The sequence below is a fragment of the Rattus norvegicus genome, chromosome 2, assembly GCF_036323735.1.
Source record: "Rattus norvegicus strain BN/NHsdMcwi chromosome 2, GRCr8, whole genome shotgun sequence".
Lineage (NCBI taxonomy): Eukaryota > Metazoa > Chordata > Mammalia > Rodentia > Muridae > Rattus > Rattus norvegicus.
This window is the reverse complement of record NC_086020.1, coordinates 169,473,644-169,498,078: the sequence shown is the minus strand read 5'-3', so window position 1 is coordinate 169,498,078 and position 24,435 is coordinate 169,473,644. Positions and strand designations below refer to the sequence as shown.

Sequence of the window (24,435 nt, the reverse complement as noted above, 5' to 3'; positions counted from 1 at the left end):
CTTCAACTATATTAACTAATAGTCAGTCATGGGCCTGATGTGGAAAGATCAAAGAGCCTTGTGCTCACATTTGTCACTGATGAATTCATAATGACTCTGCTCTGTACCTGTTCTTGTGTGTGTGGGGACTGGAGGTTGGGGAGAAGAAGTCCACTTAATCACACAAATGAGAAATAGAGTTTTCATCCATTTAATCACACAAATGAGAAAAATAGAGTTTTCATCCATTTAATCACACAAATGAGAAAAATATTTTTTCATTAACAGAAAACTATTTTTAAAATATAGAAGCTAAGTCAAATATAAAAAAGACAGTTTGCATATATGGAATAAATCAAAACATAGCTACCCGATCATTGCTAAAAAGTATGCTTGTATTTATATTGCTTTTTAACTAGCATATTGGAAGTTCTTGTCTCATCACATCACTGAGCTTCAAGGTGAACTGAGAGGCTCCAGTCTTTGTTTGTGTTTTGTTATTTATTTTAATAGATATAGCAGATTCTCCTTTCTGTCATTGGCTTGCTCTAGAATATAAAGCTCTTTGGATCACAACTTTCCCAAATGGCAATCAGAGTTGGAGTTCATTAATTCACGTTTCTTCCCGTGTCTAACATTCCATTATGTTCAACTCCAAGTTTTGTGATATACTGACTGTACTATGTGAGGTATATATTAATTCTCATTTTTGCCTATCAAAATTGATGGCAATGAAGAAATAGAACTCTCCAGGTGTTGTGGCATACCCCTTTAATCCGTGCACATAAGAGTCTGAGACAGGCAACTCTCTATGAGTTCAAGACCAGCCTGGTCTACATAGAGAGTTCTAGGCCAGCCAGTAATGCATAGTGAGATCCTGCTGCTAAATTAAAAAAATTAAATTTATATAAAAATATAACTGAGCTATAAGTAGATAATTATCAAATTATAATTTACTTGAGTATAACAAACATATTATTAATACAGCTGCTAAGTCGATGGCTAATTTCCTACTGATGGGTGAGTTGGTAAAAGAAACCATAGCAATATATGAAAGGATAAGGAGTTGTGTACTTAGAACAACATAACATTTATTCACAAATCATTATTTTCTTTACTTTCTTCTCAAAAGTTTCAAAGTTGCTTTAACCATTTGGGGTCTTGGAGACAGGCTAGTTCTACCTGGAAATTTTGATTAATGATTCAATCTTGGAAAATCTATTTTACATCATTCATGAAGTGAGCCCAGCAGTGTCTTATTCATATTGTTATATGTTGGCTGAATAAAGTGATCATTCATTCAAGAAAAATTACTGAGTTCCTGCTCATTCCCCCACCAATGGAATACAGTGGAGAGTATGAATTCCAAGGCTCAGTTCCAGAGGCTCCTTTGAGTAGGCAAGTAAAGAAATATGTAGTATGGTGGTCTCTTAAACTGGTAGTTATCCAACATCCATACAACCTTTAATGCGGGTGATCTGATTTCTTTTGTGTGACACAGGGAGACATATTCACTAAGCCACTGTCAGTACTCTGCTTGTGGTGACATGAAGTTTGATCATAAAAATCCCCTGAAGGTCTGTCAGGTAGAGGCTTGACCTGAAGAATGACAGAGGCCGGAACACTGGAATGCAGCAGGTGAAAGAGAGCTTTTAGTCCTTCTTCATCTTCCGTTGTTTCATCCCTGAGGGCAGCTGAGTGACTTTGGTCTGCTACATGCTCTTTGTCATGATATGTGTCTTTCCATGACTTAAAGCAACAGGGCTAGCCAATCACAGGCTAAACTCTTCCGAGCTGAGTTGAAATAAACCTTTTTTTTTCCTTATAAGGTGATTGATTTCAAGTGTTTGTGATAATGGTGCAGACTTACTATGAACCATAGTAACTAGGCATTCTTTGGACTTTCTCTGGGCATAAGATTCAGTCAGCTCTGTCCTTTGTGGGCCATGGAAGCTTCTGTACGTGTCTAACAATCAGCATTCTCTTTTCAACTGGAGCCTTAGAAATAGTTCACAGAACTGATACAATGTTATAGAATTGACAGTCCATTTAATTCCTGAACAATTATATGATGTCTGCATAATTTATACAAACCAAGATGGTATTCATAGACAGTGTTCTAGTTTCTTTTCACTAGGAACAAAAATAACCAAAGCCAAAACAAGTAAACTAGCATGAGTTAGTGTTGGACTATCTGCTCGACTCTGCCAGTGTGCTGGGGGAGGCCACTCTTTGCATCCAACGTTCTTAATGCTTGTTCTTGCTTATGCATTCATCCAATTCATTATTGTCTGTCTGTCTCTAACAGTTCAGAGGGGAATTCCTCTCGCCATCTTGGATTGTCCAATTCCAAATTCAGAATTCTTTTCTTTTCTTCTACTCTTCTCTTTCTCCCTTGGTTCTTCTTCTTTACTCTTTGGGAACCGGACACTGGTGAGTCTTGGGGTCTGAGGGTAGCTAAGCTGCATTTATTCATGGCAGGCAAATCACACGGCACTAGATGAGTGCCCTCAGCTACATGGCAGAGAACATGGAAGGTTTTTGATAAAATGTTTCAGTGTTGAGGCTCAGTTTTGCAATGTCATCTGCTGGAGCTAATTATCTGAATGACAAGCAATCAATGATAGCAAGTTGAGGAAAGTTTCCATACATTAAAAAGTCATTTACAAAAGTAGCCTCAATTTGCTTCCATTTGAACAATATACCTGGTAATTAGAATTAGGACAAAGCTTTACTGTAGTCTATTGCGGCAAAAACAGAAGAAACTCAGTTACCATTGATGTTCATTATATAACACTTATAAAAACCTGATCATTTGAAAACTAATTGACTGAATTAATGAAGCTATTATATTACATAAGCTCTCTACACAGAATGTATTTAGTTCCTTGATATTCATTTTGGTATGAGAATTTTTCCTAAGTTAACTAAGTATTTCTTTTAGAATTAATCTTTTTCTTTGGAAAACTGTTGATTCATAGGTACATATAATAAACAACACATGCCAGGAGCCAAGCCCACTTGGCCATACACCCTCTGTTTCAGGAATGTTCTCAGGAATGTTTCAAGCCCACTTATATAGCCTCTGTTTCTGGAAAACCTAGCCAGTTATCTCTTGTTATCAGCACACCTACAATTTCAGGAACCAAAAAAACAATGGGATGGTGGTGACGGTGATGAATTGGTCTTGGACCCTGTGTGGCCTTTGTGCTTGCTTGTCTTTATAAGCGACTACCCTGAAATAAAGTTTGAGAGCTTGATCAGACTACAACTTGCTCTTCTACTTCGCGTCTCCTGTCCCCCATTCTTTTGCCCCCTCCTTAGGTCCCCACTGAACCCCGGCAGGCCGAGACAAATACAGAGATATTAGATAAAGGTTTTCTTTTCTCCAAGGATAACAATCTCAATATCAAGAAATTGAGAGTGATACAGTCAAGATCTAGAATGTTCCTCTCTTCTCAAGGATTTCCCTAGGGATTCATGGATAGACACTCTCAAGTTTTCTCCTCAGCTAACTGCTGGATTTTAGTTTCTGTAACAAAGACACAAAATATGCCACATATACAGGAAGTAATGTGTTGGCTGCATTCTTGAAACACAAAGTCTAGGACTTATCAAACACAGCAGCTTTGAGCTCGGGTTTCTGAGGTTGTATAATTGGGTGGGAGTTCATGTGGAGATAAAACCAATCATTTCATGCCCCAAACTCACAATCTGCCTCCGGGCATTATACCTATGTATTCCCCACCTGGTTCTACCTCCTAAAGATTTACAGAGCATTTGCCCAAAATATGTCAAGCCTTGACTATCACTGAAAACACTACCAAGGAAACTAAAGAAACGGAAAAGAAAGAAAAAGACTAGCAGTAGTGAAGAATCTCCACAAATAAAAAACAACAAAAGCTAAATATGAGACAAGATATGGAATGTTAAAAAAATCAAAGGCCCTCATTTCAGATGGTAGTTTATAATTTTGGATCCAGCATCCAGTGATTCTGAAACCCTCAACACAGGAAGTGCTCCTTCGGTGTTATGGAGAGCTTAGATTTGAGCATCATTCCAGGGCCCCAGGACCAGAAATGTGCTCTCCCACCACCTTTATATGTCTAAGTGGTCCTGTTAAAGATATACAACAAATGTGATAGAACATTATCTTCAATAGTAGCTGAAGATCCTTCTCCAAATAAAGGTAATTCTAGAAGTCATGTGCTACAGCCCGTGTGTACATCAAAGGAGCTCTGTGTCTTTGTATCTATAAAGGTTGGCAGAATTGACAGTCTTTTTGAGCTACAATTTCCTGACTTTTTTCTGGTTATCTTACTTTGTTACTAGCACCACACCTGTACTTTTCCAGGAAGGACATCTAATGTTTTCATTTACTGACCTCCTTGGATTGCAGCTTCCTAACAGGAATTTGACACCCTTCTTGCTTCTTCAGTGCTGTAACATCAGGCTCTGTCTTGTCAGTTAACAGAAGAATAACTCAAAGCCCACATGATGAAACACACAACAACTGTCATCAATATTGCAGGTTATTGATATCAGAGATTTGCCTTAATAATGGAATAGTTACACAGTACATGTATTTACAATAAACCTTGTATATATTCTTAAAAACTTTCATCTCATCTATGTAAATGAAAATTGTATCAAGAATGTTTACAGATTTATATATTGAAAGAAATCTAAAGAAATATACACAGCACAGCTGAAGTTCAAACTTGAGTTAGCTTTAAAGCATAGAAATGGCTACTTTAAAGGCATTAATAAAGCACACGATGGAGTTACAATGGTACCATGGGAAAGTTTGGCTATGTGTGTGGATGGGAATATGGCAGTAGTCCTTTGGGGGTATTCGGGAGTGTGTGGATATGGAGAAGACAGATAATTTTGTCACATATCTGGAGGCACTCTGCAAACAGTGAGTTATAGTGTGATGTCAAGTATTCTGTAGACTTCTAAACACCCTGCATAGCTAAGGATCACGCCACGCTTCCTGCTCCTCACATTTCTATTGTGGAACTACAATGCTACTAAATTGCTGTGTTTGCATCTTTAGATTTTTTCAATATATAACACTTCTGGCCACAGATCCTCCTGGCTCTGACTCTGCATCCTTCACACACACAGCACAACTATTTCCTGACGTTATTTCCCACTAAGAAAAATAAAATTGCACAGTCTGTATTGTGTCTTTATTAGATCAACCTTGTTCATTGTAGGACACTTGCAACACAACAGAAAAAGATACCGTGTTATAAATTTACACCACATGGGCTTGTTTGCCTTTAGGGGACAAGACAAGAATCCCATGAATTTTGTCTTTAGAAAGGGAATTTCACCATGTTAATAGTGAGTTTTCAGTAGCACTGGCAAAGGAAATTGGAGCTGTGGCCTGATCCCATATGTAGAAAGCACAACAGGTGCTGAAATAGTTTCATGATAATAAGAATGAAAATTGGGCAAATCTAAATGATGCTAATTAAGTACATCAGGATTCTGCAGGAAGTGAATGAAAATGTATATTTCATAAAACAACTGCTGGTTTCTCCATCAAGTAATATAATGGATAGATGCTAGCCCGGATCTTATAATAAACGACTTTTTAATACCTAAGAGCTAATTTATAATGTTCCTTCCACATTGAACTGTAACCTGTCTTTGCTTTATCAGACACAAGAACATAGCTGCATGTATAATTTTCTTAAAATAAAGAAAAACTGAAGAAAGACCTGAACGATAAATAAAAAAGTTTCATATTAATAATGACCAGAATGTTAAATATAGAAAAAAATTGACTATTCCTAGAATCAAAGGATAGCTTTCTGGAAGAAAACTGGGCAGAAATTTTTGCAGCTTTGTACAGAACGATTGGACATTTCCCAAGAAAATTACATTTGCTGAAAGTTACTCAAAGTTGTTTCAGAACAATTAAATATTGTCAGAATTTTGACACTTAACTCCATTTTAAATGTGAAATTCAAAATATTAATAAACACTCTATCTAAGCCCACCAGTTTAACTTTCAGCATTTAAAATGCCTTTTATACCAATACCAGACAGTTTCATCACGATTGCTCTGTAATACAACTTGAGACAGGGATGGTGATTCCTACAGAAGTTCTTCTATTGTTTTAGCTTTCCTGGATTTTTGTTCCATATGAAGTTCAGAATTTGTTCTTTTAAAGTTTGTAAAAAATTGTGTTGGAGTGTTGATGGGAACAACATTGAATCTTTAGATTGCTTTGGTAAGATGGCCATGTTCACTACATTAATTCCATGAGCATGAGAGATCTTTCCATCTTCTATCTTTGTCATTCTTTCTTCAGGCACTTGAAGTTCTTGTCATACAAATCTTTCACTTGATTAATGATACACCAAGATATTTTTATTATTTGTGGCTATTGTGAAGGGTGTTGTTTCCATAATTTCTTTCTCAGACCATTTATCCTTTGTATGAAAGGGGGGGTACTGATTTCTTTGAGTTAATTTTGTATCCAGACACTTTGCTGAAGTTACTAGCTGTAGACTTTTGGGGGTCACTGATGTACACTATCATTTCTTCCTTTCCTATTTATATCTCCTTGATCTCCTTTTGTTGTCTTACTGCTCTGGCTAGAATGTCAAGTACTATTTTGAATAGATAGGAGAGAATGGCAGCCTTGTCTTGTCCCTGATTTTAGTGGGATTCCTTCAATTTTCTCTTCATTTAATTTTTTTTGTTGGCTATTGGCTTGTTGTATATTGCTTTTATTATGTTTATTATGTTTATGTATGTGCTATCTCCAAGACTTTTAAAATGAAGAAGTATTGGATCTTGTCAAAGGCAAAATTTTTCATCATTTAATGAGAAGATTAGTGTTTTTTTCCTTTCAGTTAGTTTATATGGTGAATTATGTTGATATATGGTTTTCATATACTGAACCATCACTGCATCCCTAGGATGAAGCCTAATTGATCATGATGGATGATGTTTTGATGTGTTCTTGGCCTTTGTTTGAGAGTATTTATTGAGTATTTTTGCATTGATATCAAAAGAGATTCTTTGATTCTTTGATCTGAGATTCTTTGTGGAGTATTTGTGTGTTCTAGGTATCAGGGTGACTGAGGCTCATAGAATGAATCTAGCAGTGTCTCTTCTGTTTCTATTTTATGGAACAGATTGAGGGATATTAGTATCGGCTCTTCTTTGAGAGTTTTGTAGAATTTTTAACTAAAATGATCTGGTCCTGGATTTTTTTGATTGGGAAAATTTTAGTGATTGCTTCTAATTCTTAAAGGTTATAGCACTGTTTAGATAGTTTGCCTGATCTTGATTTAATTTTGGTAAGTGTTATTTGTCCAGAAAATCGTCTATTTCATTTAGATTTTCCAGTTTGGCAGGGGATACAGGTTTTTGAAGTAAGACCTAATGAATTTTTAAAATTTTCTCAGGTCCTAATTTTGTTAATTTGGATACTGTTTCTCTTTCTCTGCCTTTTAGTTAATTTGGCTAAGGGTTTATCTATCTTGTTGATTATCTTTGTTGATTTTCTCTAAGAACCAGCTGTTGGTTTTGTTGACCTTGTGTGTGTGTGTGTGTGTGTGTGTGTGTGTGTGTGTGTGTGTGTGTGTGTGTGTGTGTTTCTAATTGACATTTCAGGGCTGCTGTTAAGTTCCTAATATGCGATCTCTCCAACTTTTTAATAAAAGCACTCAGTGCTGTGAATTTTCCTTTCAGCACTGCTTTCATTGTGTCCCACAAGTTTGGGTATGTTGTTGTCTTCATTTTCGTTAAATTTCAGAAAATAATTTCTTAATTTCTTTCTTGACCAATTAATCATTGAGTGGAGAGTTGTTCAGTTTCCATGAGTATGTGGGCTCTCTTCTTTTCTTTTGTTGTTGAAGTCCAGCTTTAATCCATGGTGATCTGGTAAGATTCATGTGGGTTTTTTTTTCTTTTTTCTCAATCTAGTAACCGTTGAGGCTTGCTTTGTGACTGATTATGTGATCAATTTCGAAGAAGGTTGCATGAGGTGCTGAGAAAGTCTATTCTTGGGTGAAAGGTTCTGTAGATATCTGTTAGGTCTACTTGGTTTGTACCATCTTTTAGTACATTTAGTACAATGAAACATTGTTTCATTGTTTAGTTTTTGTTTCAACAACCTGTCCATTGGTGAGCTTGGTGTATTGAAGTCCCCCAAACAACTGGAGCAGGGGGCTATCCCTAAAGCTTTTGCAGGTCTGTGGAAACAGTTCTTCTAACTGCATTGCCTTCTCCTGACCTCAGTGGGAGAGAATGCACCTAACCTTGTGGAGATTTGATGTGCCAGGCTGGGAGGATACCCAGCAGGTTCCCAATCCTCTCAGGGCAGAAGGGAATTGGGGATGGGAGGAGCGATTGTGTGAAGGGGGTAGGGGCAGCAATTTTGGTGTAAAATGAATAAGTAAGTAACTTAATGAAAAACAAAGCCATGCAGTGAGTGATAATGATGTCATCAGGACATGAGGGATTCCTGGAAAGTTCCACACACATGCATAAGAAGCCACGAGTTACATCTCTGCAAACCTGTTATACTGGCAATGTAAGCCATTCTACTCTTGTTTAAGGACAAGCTGCGAAGATGCAAATCATCAGCAAGCTGGCAGAAAATGCTTCGCATTCAGCACCTGCACAGCTCGGCTGTCAGGAGGACCATTCCCAGGGAAAAGTTGCTTCATAAACAAAGGACATCATTTCTGAGCCATTCCACATGCTATCCCTCTCTTTTGACAGTCAGAGTATGAATGTTTCCTTTTCCCCTTTCCAGCTGGTAATCATTAACATATACTTGTTAGAATAAATAACTCTAGGCTTTTAACCCCATTTCTCTATTGTACATTTGGGTTTTTCATTCCAGTTACAAGATGGAATAATATTGTGGTCCCATTCTTCACGGTTTGGACCTCCTTTCTTCCCCTCTCGCTCAATAAAAGAGAAACCTGAAGGAAAGCATATCTGGCGTGAATCTCTGCGGTGAGGCTGTGATATGTCTTATTTTGTTCTTATGTTTTAAACATGAAACCCTGCATAGAGGGAAAGGTTCTCAGGTCATGCTGAATATCGACACTGAGTTTCACATTGCTCAACTCCATCCAATCTAGTGGTCAGTCCTCGTTTTTGGTTTGTTTCCATATGTCGAGGTATTGGGAGAAAAGGTTACCTCCCTGTCCATGTGGCTAATATCACTGAGGCTATAATGCTAAAATACGGCTTTAAATAGCTTGAGTGCTGAGATGGATCTTGCCATTTCGCTGTCTCTTTGCTTGTTTCTAGCTGTAGCTAGGCAAGCAGTGAAAATACCCTTTATTTGAAATACAGTATTCTTAAATTACTTTATGTGCATTATTTTATTGCTCCGTAAGCTTATTAGACTACTTAGTGGCTCCTTTGTGTGAGGAAATTGAAATTCATAAAAAAATAATAATCAAGTGTATGAAACTAGCTCCCAGTCAATAGTGCAGAAATTACCCAGAGCTCCGTGTGGGATAGACATTAGCCATTGGCTCCTGAACTCTAATGTGATACCTGCCTCCAATGGCTACACCTTGAATACACTCTGACAATACTTGATTTTGGATTTTTTTTAAAGATAAGAAAGTCATAGGGTCAACCTACACCACCCCCTGTCCTCCCTCCCTCTCTCACTTCCTCCTCCCACCTCTCTCTTATTCTCTTTTTCCTTCTCTCTTTCCTCCACTACCCTCTCCTTCCTCTTCTTCCCCCTCCCTCTGTTCTTCCCTTCCCTTCTCTTCCTTCCCCTCATCTCCCTTTCTTCTTCTCATCCTCCTCTCCCTTCCCCTCCCTTTCCTTTCCCTTAGACTTTTTCTTCTATCCAAACCCCTCGTAGCCATTGTTATGCTGTTCTTTCCTATATCTCTTTATATATGCTTTTTATATTGAAACTAAAAACAAGGACCTAATGACTGATTTCTTCACTACACCATAATACTTTGAAATTTACTTGAGGTTACTCTACTACACTGAGAGCTGGCTAGTAAGTCTATTCATCAATTGTAACTTCTAATAGGGTAAATAGGTTTTATAGCACAGGCCTTTTTTTGGTTGTTGTTGTCATTTGTTTCAGTCAAAATTTATTATTTGTGCTGTTGACACAGAGGTATTATTTGGCATACATAGAAATGGTAAAACTAGTAATAATAATGTTTTAGGTTATAGGAGTTGCCTTATTTTTCTGAATGGAAAATTTCTGTAGTCTCAAATCATCTAACTGGACATCTTCTGTTGCCTCACAGAGAATCACGCACATTTTACTAACATAAAACTATTTTGTCTGCTGCCAAGAGTATTGCAATCCTTAATATGAATGTTTACAGTCACAATGCAATCTTGGTTCATTAACTCAGGAACCACCCAATTACATTGTGAAGAACTCTACATACAAATGAGCAGTAGAGACTCAGGCTGGGTCAGACTAGTGTGTAATGAGATTATCTATAAGAAAGCAGGCCGTTCAGAGCCATCTCTGACTCTGTGATCTGCAGTGATGGCCACTGTGAAGAGCTCTTGATTCGATGTCAAATGACATAGATTGCTTATGTGACACACATCCATTAGTTACCAGGGCATCATAATTAGATGATTGTTTTTGCTCTCTTTCTCCTATCAGGTTGTCATTTATATTTAACAATGATAAGAAAACCAGTAATACTTTTTATGACGTAGTAGCATAGGTATTTTTCTCTAGGTATTTGTTGTATTTAAAAAAGAACATAAATGTTTAAACTCTGAGACAGGTTCCATTATGTTCTTAAATGGTTCATGATTTAAGCCAAAGCAACATTAGTGACTAAAACCTTTGTCTTCTCATCACTAACCCTGCTGTAAAAGTTTTCTTATTTCATTAGGCTATTGTACAAAAATGTGTCTGATGTTGTGGCCATGGGGAACCTTTTAAGGGTAAAGCAAGAAAACTGAGAACATCTGTACTTACTTTCAGTAACTCTAGAGCTTTCTATAAAATGTCATGACAGAGAAGAACACTGGGGTCAGCAGATATGAATGGCTGTCAACAGCCTCCCATCAAACAGAATGTCTACCATGTATCTTATCTGAGATCTCTTTAGAAGGTCAGTTTTCTTTTAATTAAAGAAAAAAAATATCTTAACTGACTTAAGTGATGAACTTTTGCTTGAGGAAATACTTGATTATGGCTTCTAGGTATATTTGTCTGTATTTCCTGTTGCAATGAGACTTGTGCTCTATCTCCTCAGTGAACACATGTGTGCACGTGCTCACACACGCACACACGCAAACACAAACACACACACATACACAAACACAAACACACACACATATACAAACACAAACACATACACACACACAGCACATGTGTCTTAAGAAAAGATAAAGAAATCATTTTAATGTAGTTCCATCTCTACATAATTTCAAGCTCACTGTCCCAAGAGAAAATTATTCAGTCAAGAAAGGAGGGGGTACATTCGTGTGTGTGTGCGTGTGTGTGTGTGTGTGTGTGTGTGTGTGTGTGTGTGTGTGTGTTTTCCCACTACATCTGAAGTGCTAATATTATAGCCCTGAGTCACTATAGTAGGTTTAAAACAAAATGTTAATATGATACCCTTAGTATTATGAATGGTAATGATAGATGGTTTTGTTGATGAGCGCCTCATTTCTGGGAATAAAAACTTGTGGGGTTTTGATGTTTGTTTGTTTGTATATTTGTCTTTGCTTTGTTTTGTCTTACTACATAGCTCTAGCTGTCCTTAAACTCAGTATGTATACAAGACCAACCTCAACCTCAGCATGTGCCACCCTGCCCAGCTTACAAGACATGGATACAAAGTTAAAATTGTTTAACTTGAACCTTAATTTTCTTATCCATAAAATAGGTATATTACATTGTTCATTTCAGGGGATTGAATGAGGATGAAATAAAATGATACACAAAGCATTTAAAAAAAAAAGAAAGGAGGGGGTAGCTGCTGCCACTCGTACAACTCATTTTGCATTCCCTCGGGTATGCATTTCTGCTGTTGAGTTTGAGAAAAGTAAATTGTATAACAAAACAGTCATCCACAACATGGAAAATAGTCTTTATTGTCAGTCTTTACCTAGAAAGACATTCTTTACTGGCTTAGTCTAAATGAAGTATCTTTACAAAGTATTTTTAGCCTTCGCAAAGCTCAGTTTTAGAAAGAGACAACGTATGGTATGAATAAAAGCAATTATCTCAATGCTCTAGACAGTGTGGTGGAAGGAGAATCACCAGCCCATTGGTGATTAGGTTCAACCGAATCTTTATCCAGGCCCACAACTCTGGGATCAAGGTCACACCCACACCTCATAATTTCCTTGACTCTCCTCCTGCATTTGCACAGTCATTGCAGATGGCTCCATCGCTTCCAATATCATACTGAGATTTTAAACTACGTACACCATCAGATATCATAAGCATTTTGAAATTTGCGGTAGCAGAGGAATGATCTCATTCCTCAAGTATAGCATCCATGGTTCTGAAAATTCAACTTTCCTATCTGACACATTCCAAAGACCATGTTAGCAACCAAAATCCCTCAGGAAAAGTGAACCACTGTTCCCAGTAGTCACTCCCATAAACTGGCTTGGAGTTTACATGAATAATATTCTCCAGATGTCGAATAAACGAATCTGACTGATAAGAGGGAACTCAGTCCTCATTTCATGTAAAGGTATTACTGTTCTACAGTAAAACCTCTAGTCTTATTGAACTGGGTGAGGTTACAGGGGCAGCGGATTGCTAAACCTTTTTATATCTATTCTGTCTCTGCTGATTTTAATACAGTCAAAGTTGTTGGGGCACAGTGCTGGTTTTTGACAATTAGTGGTGTAGGCAATGTAGTGTGAATGCTAAACAAGTCTACAGAACAAAGATAAACACCTTGGAAAAGTGGATCCAAGCTTTAGGCTGGACTGACCATACATGGACCTCAGAAGAAACTAAGGGGAATGGTACGGAGGATGCACCATCTCGTGTGTGTGTGGGTGGGGGGGAACCAACAAGGAAGCACCATCCGGGCATGTGGTTTGGTGGGATGAGAGCTATCAATCTCAGGTAGCTAAAGATAACTCCTATTTAGAGATGATGCTCTCATGCTCTCTTTTAAAGGATGCAGAAAGCATCTGGGAATTGAATGATGAGCTTTTCATTCACACAAATAACTAAAATACATAATTAAAATCACTAGCACATAATTTCAAAATACCACAAAAACCTCTCTGCATTTGGGAATGGATCTGTAAGTCCTGATTAAATTTATTCAAATTTAATCTCTCTGTGTTTCTTCAAAAGGAAATTCCACTATAAAATGTGCTTTAAACAAAACAAAAACAAACAAGCAAATAAAAAAACAAAAAATGAAACAGATAAATTCACCAGTTAGTAATGCATGGTAGTAGGGTAGAAGGCTGAATCTAGAAAACGAAATTTTACCTTCTTTTCTTGACAGATAGAATCCATGTCCATATAAAGCCTAAAAGAGGGGCCACTTTATTAATTTTTAAAAATTATCTGTAGAATGTGATTTCCACATATATTTCCCATCTATTAAATAAAAGGACATTTTGTCAAAATTGTACCATCCTTTGCTTTTCTCTTTCAATCTGGGAAATGGACATCTTTTAAGTGCTTTCAAATGCATAATTTCTGAGTCATTTTAATTCTGGATCCTCTATTGTCTATCACGTGTTTTTCCATTGTACTTTGTACTGGCTCAATAAAAGGCTAATTAATTCTGAGGTCATTTTTAGGAAGAGATTCTAATTCTCAGATTAAAAAAATTGAAAATATAGATCCAGGTAAGCATTCATTAAACATAGTATAAATTTTACCCAGGAGTTATGAGAAAATAGGTGAAACCAGAGAGAACCTTACTCTTGTCCTACGGTAGATCCACCTAGAAGAATTGAGAAGTTGTTCCAGTCATCTACTGAGTTAATTCCTTTACTTGGGACCCATCTCCTAAGTGGCAGACAGAAATATCACTTCAGATGGGCCCTAACACTAATGAAAAAAGCAAGAGTGGTTCTCAGGTTCTTAACATTAAAAGTGTACTGAATTGAGGAATTTAACTTTGCCCTCTGCTTCTGTCCCCTTTGTCCTGGCCCTCCTACTTGGCCAGCTTCAAAGAACCTGCAGGCAACTTACAGTTCTCTCTGACTCACACTGGGCATTTCTCTGTAGGCCACTAATCTAATAAATGATTCAGCCTGACTGCTGAATTGATGAGTCTCAGGGGTGAGCTGTAGGAAGAACAAGTTTTTTCCGAAGGCTGAAAAGTACTGGGCGAATTTTCTGGAAGGTTTGCTAAAAAGAGCTTTTCACCCAAATGTAGCCATAATGATTTAGAGGAAACTTCTATTGTGTGTTATTGTGTACTTACCGCAAGTGTTTCATTGTCCAGTTATTAGCTTTCTGAGGTGAGAAAGACATACAGATTTCTATTTACCTTAGTCTTTGAGAACTTTGTAGATTTTGGAATGTAATATTCTGTATTTCAACATCTTTAAATATATAGAGACTTTTGTTTTGTTTTTTCAGATGATCAGCCCTATAGAATAAGCATTACTCTAGGGTGGTCAGATATTGTCTACTAAAATACATACTCATTACTGGGATACAAGGCAGATGGAACTTCTGTGCATTCAAAACCATTTCATGTTGACATATGAACAATAAAAAACTGTATTTATTCTACTTTTTGTTAATAAGAAATGATGTTCAAAACAACAGTATTTTAACTCATTTTTTTCTAAAAAGAATGACAATGTAAATGTAAATATGAATAATTGCTATTTACTGTTTTTACGTGTTGGGCTCCCATTATTTTTATTGCCCGAATAAATACATTGCAGTAACAATATCATGAGTTTTCAATTACTGTCTATTGCTATGATTAAAACCATGATCCCAAGCAACTTGGGGAAGGAAGGGTTTATTTCAGTTATATTTTCGTATTATAATCTAATGTCAAAGGGAGTTGAGGTAGGAGCTGCAAGCAGGAAACTGGTGGCAGGAACTGGAACAGATGCCAGGGAGAAGTACTGTTTACTGGCTTCCTCCCCAGGACTGGCCGAGCCTATTTCCTTATAGACCTCAGGACCTTCCTCTGTGAGATATGGAACCTTTCACATCAATCATTAACAAAGACAAAAAGCTACAAATGTTCCTAATGTTGGATAATAGGAAAGCATATCTTCAACTGTGAGTTCTCAGATAACTTTAGCTTTTGCCAAGTTGACGCAAAACAAACTATTATGACTTGGGATCACAAAATAAAGGGGATTTAGAAACTGATAAGATATGATACTTTAATACATTTCTAAATGTTAGACAGGTATTAGGGAAAAGTTTACAGTGTCTGGAAGTTTTTCACTTTACTTGTGGCCTGGGAGCATAGCTCAGAGACAGAGCATATGGTAAGCACACACAAGGCCATTAGCCTAGTGGTGAACTCCATCACCATAGACAATTCATAGGTTGAATACTTGTTTATCATGCAAAAAGACTGACTGAGAGAATTCTTAGTACTACAAAAGTAGGAAAATAAGAATGAAATAGCACGTTATTTTTAACTTTACTTGTTAGTGTTAGGTCACAAACTAGGCCAAGTGGCAGTGCTTCTGATAATGTCCCAAGATAATGACCTGAGCCTACCCTGGTCCTGGTCAGATCCTTATTAGACAAACAGAGTGATTTCTTTCTTCTCTTTCTTTCTTTCTTTCTTTCTTTCTTTCTTTCTTTCTTTCTTTCTTTCTTTCTTTCTCTCTCTTTCTTCCTTTCTATCTCTCTCCCTTTCTTTCTCTTTCTTTCTTTCTTTCTTTCTTTCTTTCTCTCTCTCTTTCTCCTCCTCCTCTTCTCCTCCTCCTTCTTCTTCTCCTTTCTCCTTCTCCCCCTCCTCCCCCTCCTTCTCCTCCTTCTCCTCCCCTTCCTCCTCCTCCTCTTCCTCCTCCTCCTTCTCCTCCTCCTCCTTTTCTTCTCTTCCTTCTTTTTCTTCTACTATAAATAATCTTTTAAAAACTTTTTATTGTTTTTTTGTATGTAAATTTCACATCATGCATTCCAATCCTACTCAACTCATCTCCCCTCATACCTGCCCTCCACGCTTGCCACCCCACCCAACAGAACTTTTAAAAATCTCTTGTTGGCAGCTGTAGTGTCACAATGTATCCCATGTTATACCGTTTTGTCCACTCTTCTGTACTTGCAAATGTTCATTGCAATCTGTCATTGGTCTGGTACAAGGCCTCTGGCTCCTGCTACACCAGCAGTACTGGCATCTCACCCAGACTCCTCTCAGGTATCTCATCATTGCCCTATGTCACAGAGATCCTATAGTTTTGGATCTGTAGGATAGGACCCTTCGTGAACTCCAGCAGTTCATCAATGAGGTAGATGTTGGAGTGGGCCAATTCAAAGCCCTGGATTTGGGTCTGAGTGGTATCTGAGCTGGTCAGCCTGCCAGCTATCCTGTACTCCTACCACTTAGGCCACCTCTCCTCCTTGTCCAAGCTGGCCCATCCAAGGCCACCACCAGCAAGGGGCAGAACTCTCTCTCCCACTCTCATGGTCTCCAGTATGGCTTACTGGCAACACCCAGAACTAGGACCAGCTCTACTATGATGCTCAGGCAAGGTTCAGGTTCCACTCTCCAGAGTACTAGAGCTGTCTAGGGGTGAGCACAGATCTCCTGCTCTTACATCTCCAGGGCCAGCTCCCTCATCGTGTCCAGTCAAGGAGTGGGGCCAATTCTGCTCAGCCCTCAGACATCAACATGTCCCTGGGTGGCAGTCCAGACCAGGGACATCCACCTGACCTTTGCCACAATAGAACACTGCTGTTATAGGGGCATGGACCTAAATGTTCCCCCCTCCCCCAGTGGCAGCAAAGGCCAGCACCCAAAGATGGTCCTATATGGCATCTCTGGCTACTCACATCAGGCTGTTCCTCACTACCCTCGAGTATCCAGTTCTGTCTCTCTTCACTATACCCACATCCTTCTGTTTCTCCTTCTCTCCCATTTCTAAACCTCATACTTGCTGCTCTTAGTGGTACCTGGGGTCTTTGAGTGTCTAGGTTGTTTCACGAGTGCTCTCAAGAGGACTATGCCCTGCTCATGCATTATGGCTCCCAGCAGAGGTCATCTCAGCCATGGTCTTTCCTGACAGCTGTGGGAGCTCATCCAGATCTGAGAGGTGCCTGGTTTACTCAGGCTATCTCCCTGTGAGGGTAAGGTGGGGGAGGAGAGAAGAGACCCCTGAAGACAGACTGGTGGTCATCTCAGGCTCGCTATCTTTCAGGGAGTGTTAGGCTACTAAGCATTCAGATGTTAACAGGTCAGAACACTGAGCATAGACATGGCCTCTCTCCTTTCTGCCACCTACTAATGTACATGTGACACAGCAGTCACATCTGCAATGCCTCTAGGGGCAGTCTTAATGGGTCAAAAGAAACTACCTCAGCATTCCTCAGAAACCTGCTCTCTGTGAAGTTTCTGTTTGTAAGGAACTCCACCACTTCTTTTCTCCACCCCAATAGGCATCTAGGTTGTAATTAACCCAAACAACCTGCATCTGTTCAAAGACTCAATTCTGTTTACTCTTAAACAAAATTGACTTGTTTTAGAGCTGTTGTTGTCTACATTTTGAGGCAGCCTGAACGATTGTCCCCCAATAAACTATTTTTCTACACAAGGAATGGTGTTGTTCAGTGGTTTCACCTGAGTACACAGGGTGTCTGTCTTACTTAGGGTTTTACTGCTGTGAACAGACACCGTGACCAAGTCTTATAAAGCACAACATTTCATTGGTGTTAGTTATAGGCTCAGAGGTTCAGTCAAGTTTTGTCAAGGTGGGAACATGGTAGCATCCAAGTATACAGGTATGCAAGTACAGGAGGAGCTGAGAGTTCTACATCTTCATCTGAAGGCTGCTAGCAGAATACCTCCCAATGCTGCCATTCCCATGGCCAAGTATATACAAACCATCACATTCCACTCCCTGGCCCCCATAGGCTTGTTCAAACATATGAGTCTATGGGGGTCACTCCTAAGAATAACATAATGCAAAATACATTCAGTCCAACTTCCCAAGACCCCATAGTCTGTAGCAGTCTCAACAATTTTAAATGTTCAAAGTTCAAGGTTTCTTCTGAGATTCATCCAATCACTAAACTGTGATCTCCAAAACAAGACAGGAAAGCAGCTGGGTAAACTCCAAACTTTGCATCTCCATGGCTGATGTCAAAGTGGTCTTCAGATCTCCAGCTCCCTTTTCGTCTTTGTTGACTACAACAAACTTCTTTCTCGTGGACTGGATTCACTCCCTGTTAGCAGCTTTTCTCTGCTGGTATGCCACAGCTCTAACATCTTTAGCCTCTTCAACTTCACAGCTTCTTGTTCAAGTGTCTAGGATCTACACATGATCTTCTGGGCTCCTCTAAAGGGCTGGCATCACTTCTCTAGCTCTGCCCTCCATAGCATTCTAAGTCAGGTTGATTCACTACGGCTGCTGTTTTTGGTGATCATCCCCATAGTACTGGCATCTCCAATATAATGGGGTCTTCTGCTGTAACTAGGCTTCACCAATAGTCTCTCATAGGCTCTCTTCATGTTGCCAAGTCTCAACTCCTTTACATGACCCCTTCAGTCCTTAGCCATCAAATCCAACAGAGGCTGCATCTTTACCCATGGCCTTCCATGGCCTCTCATAGTGCTAATCCTCAGCTGATTTTCATGACCCCTTTATGCCTTCAAAACCAGTACTACCTGGGTGATTCTTACACATTACCAAGGACAGCTGCAGCATGAGATACAACCTTGGCAATCTCTGGAACACAGCTTCGTTGTGCGCTCAGAAAATACTTCCCAGAAGGTTTCACCTCAACGATGCTGACTACTTAATCACTACTAATTTGTTAGCTCCAGCTCACCAGCAATCAACAGTCCCAGTAAAGCAAATCTTTGCTTTGGTCGTTCTGGTATCTTGTTAATCACAACTGATTCTTCAGTTGCAGCTAACCAAAACTATAGAATCTTCACAATCAAAACAGCAAGGGACCTGATAAGAGTCTTTAATCTTCCCTCTGAAATTTCACAAACCAAACCTCCATTGTTTGCTCCTGTTACCATTATCTTCCAAGCTCCTATAGAACATCTCAGAGATGTCTTAATATTCAAAGTTCCTAATCCTTCTGTATTCCTCCCCAAAACATGGTCAGATTGTCACAGGAATACCTCATTTCTGCTATCAATTTGTCTTAGGGTTTGAATTCTTGCACAAAACAATCAAGAAGTAAGTTGGGGAAGAGAGGGTTTATTCAGCTTACACTTTACATTTCTGTTCATCACCAAAAGAGGTCAGGACAGGAACCCACACAGGGCAGGAACTTGGAGGCAGGAGCTGATGCGGAGGCCACAGAGGGGTGCTGCTTACTGGATGCTATGCTTGTTCAAAACACTCTTCATGAGACTTAATCAGAGAACAAAGTCTGTGCTGGGCTTTTCTGAGACTTCCTTGGTCAATGCATTTAATATAGATTTCTTTAGCTTAGACTCAGGCAGACTCTTCAGACAAGGGCAAAAAGCAGCCACATTCTTCACCAAAATACCACAAAACTGTCTCTAGGCCACATACTGAAATTTTCCACTGAATCCTCCAGGGCCAGGTCTGCACAGTTCAAATAAACCTCAACAATAAATCTTTCATATTCTTACTTGGATAAGCTCTTAAGCCCTATTTAAAGCATTCCACTGCTTTCCCAATCCAAAGTCCCCAAAAGCATGATCATACTTATCACAGAAATACCCTACTCCCGGTACCAACTTCTGTCTTAGAGTTTTACTGTTGTGAACAGACACCATGACCAAGGCAAATCTTATAAAGGACAACATTTAATTGGGGCTGGCATCCAGGTTCAGTAGTTTAGTTCAATATTATTAAGATGGGAACATGGCAGCACCCAAGTAGGCATAGTATAGGAGGAGCTGAGAGTTCTACATCTTCATCTGAAGGATGCTAGCAGAATACTGCCTTCCAGGCAGCTGAGATGGGTGTCTTAAATCCCACACCCACAGTGACACATCTACTCCACCAAGGCTATGTCTCCCATAAGAGCCACTACCAGGGCCAAGCATATAAAAACCATCACAGGGTCATTCCCTGTAGCACTCATTAGACAATTACTTATTTTTAAAGTCCATTTTATTGAGAAAGGCTCTCAGTATTTTGACCAAGTTGACCTAGAAATCAATTTCATTCTACCTCAGCCCCCTAAGTCCCAAGTGTTGAGTTTATAGGTGTGTGTCACAAAATATTGCTAATACTATGGATTTTAAAATTTCTCTACTTTACAGCAACACTATCAAGTAATCTAAACAGAAGACTTCTGCAGTGGATAAATTATATGGTTTGAGTTGTTATCCTTTATAATCACGGTTGTAAGCCCACAGAGCTCAGATTAGCCCCACAAACAACATTCAGTCATTAAAGCCATCATTTTAATACTAAAACTATATTTAAATATCCTGTAGAGATTCAAAGCTCTTTGGGTATGTCAATTTCTTCATAGACCTGTAAAGAACAAAAATAAAAATAGACAATAGACTATTAACTCTTAAGTGCTTAAGTTGTTTAACAGGTTTCTTCAGCATCTAGGACTACTATGATATGTATTATCAAATTTTGATACAAGTGTTTATTTACTTTTTTGATGAAAATGATAGATTATTTTTATTCATTTTTTGACTCTGAATGACATATTCTTTTTATTGGATATTTTATTTATTTACATTTTAAAGTTCTCTTCTTTCCTGGTTGCCCCTTTGGAAAACCCCTATCCCATCCTTCCTCCCCCTGCTTCTATGAGGGTGCTCACCCACCCACTCCCACCTCCTGCCCTGGCATTTCCCTACACTGGGGAATCTAGCCTTCTCAGGACTAAGGGCCACTCCTTCCATTGATAGCTGACAAGGTCATCCTCTGCTACATTTGTGATTGGAGCCATGGGTCCCTTCATGTGTACTCTTTGATTGGTCGTTTAGTCCCTGGGAACATTGAAGGGTCTGGTTGGTTGATATTGTTCTTCATATGGGTTGCAAACCCTTTCAGCTCCTGCAGTCCCTTCTCTAACTCCTCCATTGTGGATCCCGTTCTCAATCCAATGGTTGGCTATGAGCATCTGCCTCTGTATTTGTCATACTCTTGCAGAGCCTCTCAGGAGACAGCTATATCAGGCTCCTGTCAACAAATGTTTCTTGGCATCCACAATAGTGTGTAGATTTGGTATCTGTATATGGGATGGATCCCCAGGTGGGGCAGCCTCTGGATGGCCTTTCCTTCAGTCTCAGCTCCACACTTTGTCTCTGGATTTACTCCTTTGAGTATTTTGTTCCCTCTTTTTTTAAATAATTCTATTTTTATTGGATATTTTATGTATTTACATTTCAAATGTTATCCGCTTCCCCCATACCCTCTCTCCTCTCCCCCTGCTTCTATGAGGATGCTCCCACTCCCACTAACCCTCTCCAATCTCAACACCCTGGCATTACCCTACATTGGGAAAACGAGCCTTCACAAGACCAAGGGCTTTTCCTCCCATTGATTCTGGACAACGCCATTCTCTGCCATATATGTGGCTGGAGTCATGGGTCCCTCCATGTGCACTCATTGGTTGGTGAAGTAGTCCCTGGGAGCTCTGGTGGGGTTTGGTTGTTTGATATTTTTGTTCTTCCTATGGTGTTGCAAACCCCTTCAATAAATTGTTTTTAAAATAATGTACTGTCGCTATATAAAAGTCTTGTAAAGCTTTATCAAAGGCAAACCTAAATCCAAGGGCAACCAATGCAGTTAGTCCTCCCTTTGGCCTATACACCTTTCCTCAGGAAACTGTAGGATAATCTGACTACAGGAAGGAAAACAACTTCAGGTGTGCCTTTTGGGGGATGCATGTTCAGGAGGTAACACTGAGCCTTCATGACTTCTAATGCTCTAGACAAGGCTTGACAGGGGGAGGGGAGAGGGGATAAGGGAAGATAACATTTGAAATGTAAATACATAAAATATCCAAGAAAAATTATTTTTTAAAAAAGAAGAGGGAACAATCATCCCAACACTTCCACAAACTGATGTCTGAAACTTTCTCTCTTGGTAAGGTACACGGTGAAATATGTCATGGTAATGACTATTGTTGTGCCTACTCTGACCTCCCTTGCTAAATGAGGAAAGAGCAGAGAGTTCTGGTCATATAAGATTGACCAGTGAAATTCAGAGCAGCAATGTGGGTTTTGTTAATGGTGCTCTAGAAGCCATCAATGATCATGTTGAAGTAAGAGGCTTTATTTCGGATACATTTACACCCTGAGAATAATTGTTTCTGGCGGAGATCAGATTTATCTTCTCATACATTGAAAGGTTTTTAAATAGTCTTTTATGTTTACAATGTCTTTTACATTGGCAGAGATGGAATTCACACATCAATCTTAGTGTCTGATGTATAAGTGATGGAAAGTTTTGGTCATGTGAAATCTTCCCTCTGCCTCCCTTACTTGCCCTGCCTGTCTGTCTGCCTGCCTGTCTGCCTACCTACCTACCTATCTATCCATCATCTATCTATCTATCTATCTATCTATCTATCTATCTATCTATCTATCTATCTATCTATCTATCTGTAAGATGATGTTATTATGCAGCAAGTTGAGTCTCTGATAAGGTGTAGCCTATCATTGGATGAGAAGGAAGGAGGGGGGAGTCTAGGGAGGAGAGGATTCAAAATGGAGAATGGAGACGACAGAGGAAGATGATTCTGATCCAGGTGGTCTAGATCAAGTTTATCTTGTCTAGATGGGTGGTTTCTATCTTTATTAATTGACAGTGAATTTATTCTGGGCATGTATTGTGGATTGAGTATTTAACATGTAAATCTGATTGTTCGGTTACAATTTGTTGAGTCTTGATTTTACCAGGTGGGTGGCTGGAACCAGAGAGTTCCCATCTGGCCAGGCTGGCAGGGTGACTAGCAATGGGACTGGATCGATTGCTGGGGCTAGAAGATAGCTAGGCTAACATGGCATGGTGCCATACTGAAACCAGCCACAGCTGAGATAAATTAATGTTAGTTCTATGTGACCTGACAGTGCCAGAGCTAACACCAGGGAACGACCCCTGGGTCCAGAGTATCGGGGCCCAGCGTGGAGCAGTGACAGGTGGGAACTGGTCATGCCTATTTTTTTTATTCCCCCCACAACATCTATCTATCTATGTGTATTATATTATTTGGGTGTTTATGCCTTTCATTTTCAGAGCCTCTGTATAAAAGAGAAACAAAACAAGTTGATTTTGAGTGTCTCGAATGTGGGAGGCAGCCATTTTGTTTTATAGCTGCCACTTGTCTAGTTTATGAGTCTCTTTTTCAGTTATCCTCCAGAGCTAGTCTTGATTGTAACTCCTCTTTGCGTTTCCTGTTTGAGATGCTCAAATATCAGGAACAAAAGGAAAACGCCATGGAAAGACGACAGAGAAAACTCTATGTAATCCTTTCATAAGCTTGTCTTACAGGTTAAGTTTTAGTTATAAGAAAAGATGTTTCCTTAAATTTTCTTATAATTCATTTATATATGAATTTAATTACATACATACATTCTGACATTTTAATTAACTCAGAAATTTTTTTCTCTTGAACCAACTATGATTGTTACACAGTATACTTTAAAATGAAGTATAAGATATTTTAAGTAATTTTTAAAAGTAGTTAGTTATTTGTGATTCAGACTAATAAAATTTTGAAACTTAAAGTAGGTCAATAAATATATAATTAAATAAAAAACCAGAAATGAAAAATTAAAACTCATTCTTGCCCTGCAGAACCTTTTTTTAACCTGTTTATAAGAGAAACCGATTGAAAATTAACCTGAAAGACATAGTTATCTGTACAATAAAAGTGTGACATGTTATTTTTGAAAAGTATGTCAAGATAGAGAGATTTCTCCCCTTGCTCCAAAACTGAGAAATTTAGAGAGGCAAAGAGAGAGAAACAAAAACTGTCTTAATAAAACAATGGTGGAGAGATGGCTCAGCGCTTAAGAGCACTGACTGCTCTTCCAGAGGTCCTCAGTTCAATTCCCAGAACCACATGGTGGTTTACAGCCATCTGCAATGGGATCTGATGCCCTCTTCTGGCGTGTCTGAGGACAGTGACAGTGTACTCATATATATAAACTAAATAAATAAATTTTTTAAAAAGAATAAAACAACATTACAAAGCATAAAAGCATGAAGCATAATACTGGAAATGTACATTGCAGCAGAATGTAATATATAGAGAGGGATGAAATTTTCAGAGATCATTTCTGTAATTCAAAGAATGTATGCCACATGGCATATTCTTTTAAAATCACAAGTTAATAGGAATAAATAAACTTACTAGG

The 24,435-nt window shown here is 38.8% G+C and overlaps 1 long non-coding RNA gene and 1 other non-coding gene across 3 annotated transcripts in view; one reads left to right on the top strand and one right to left on the bottom strand.

Moving 5' to 3' along the window:
- Positions 1–24,435, top strand: part of LOC134485928 (uncharacterized) — a 162,107-nt gene that overhangs the window by 22,736 nt on the left and 114,936 nt on the right. The window lies entirely within an intron of this gene.
- LOC120101279 (small nucleolar RNA SNORA17) lies at positions 17,317–17,448 on the bottom strand. The gene has a single exon (XR_005501653.1). It is a non-coding gene; the product is annotated as a small nucleolar RNA SNORA17 (small nucleolar RNA).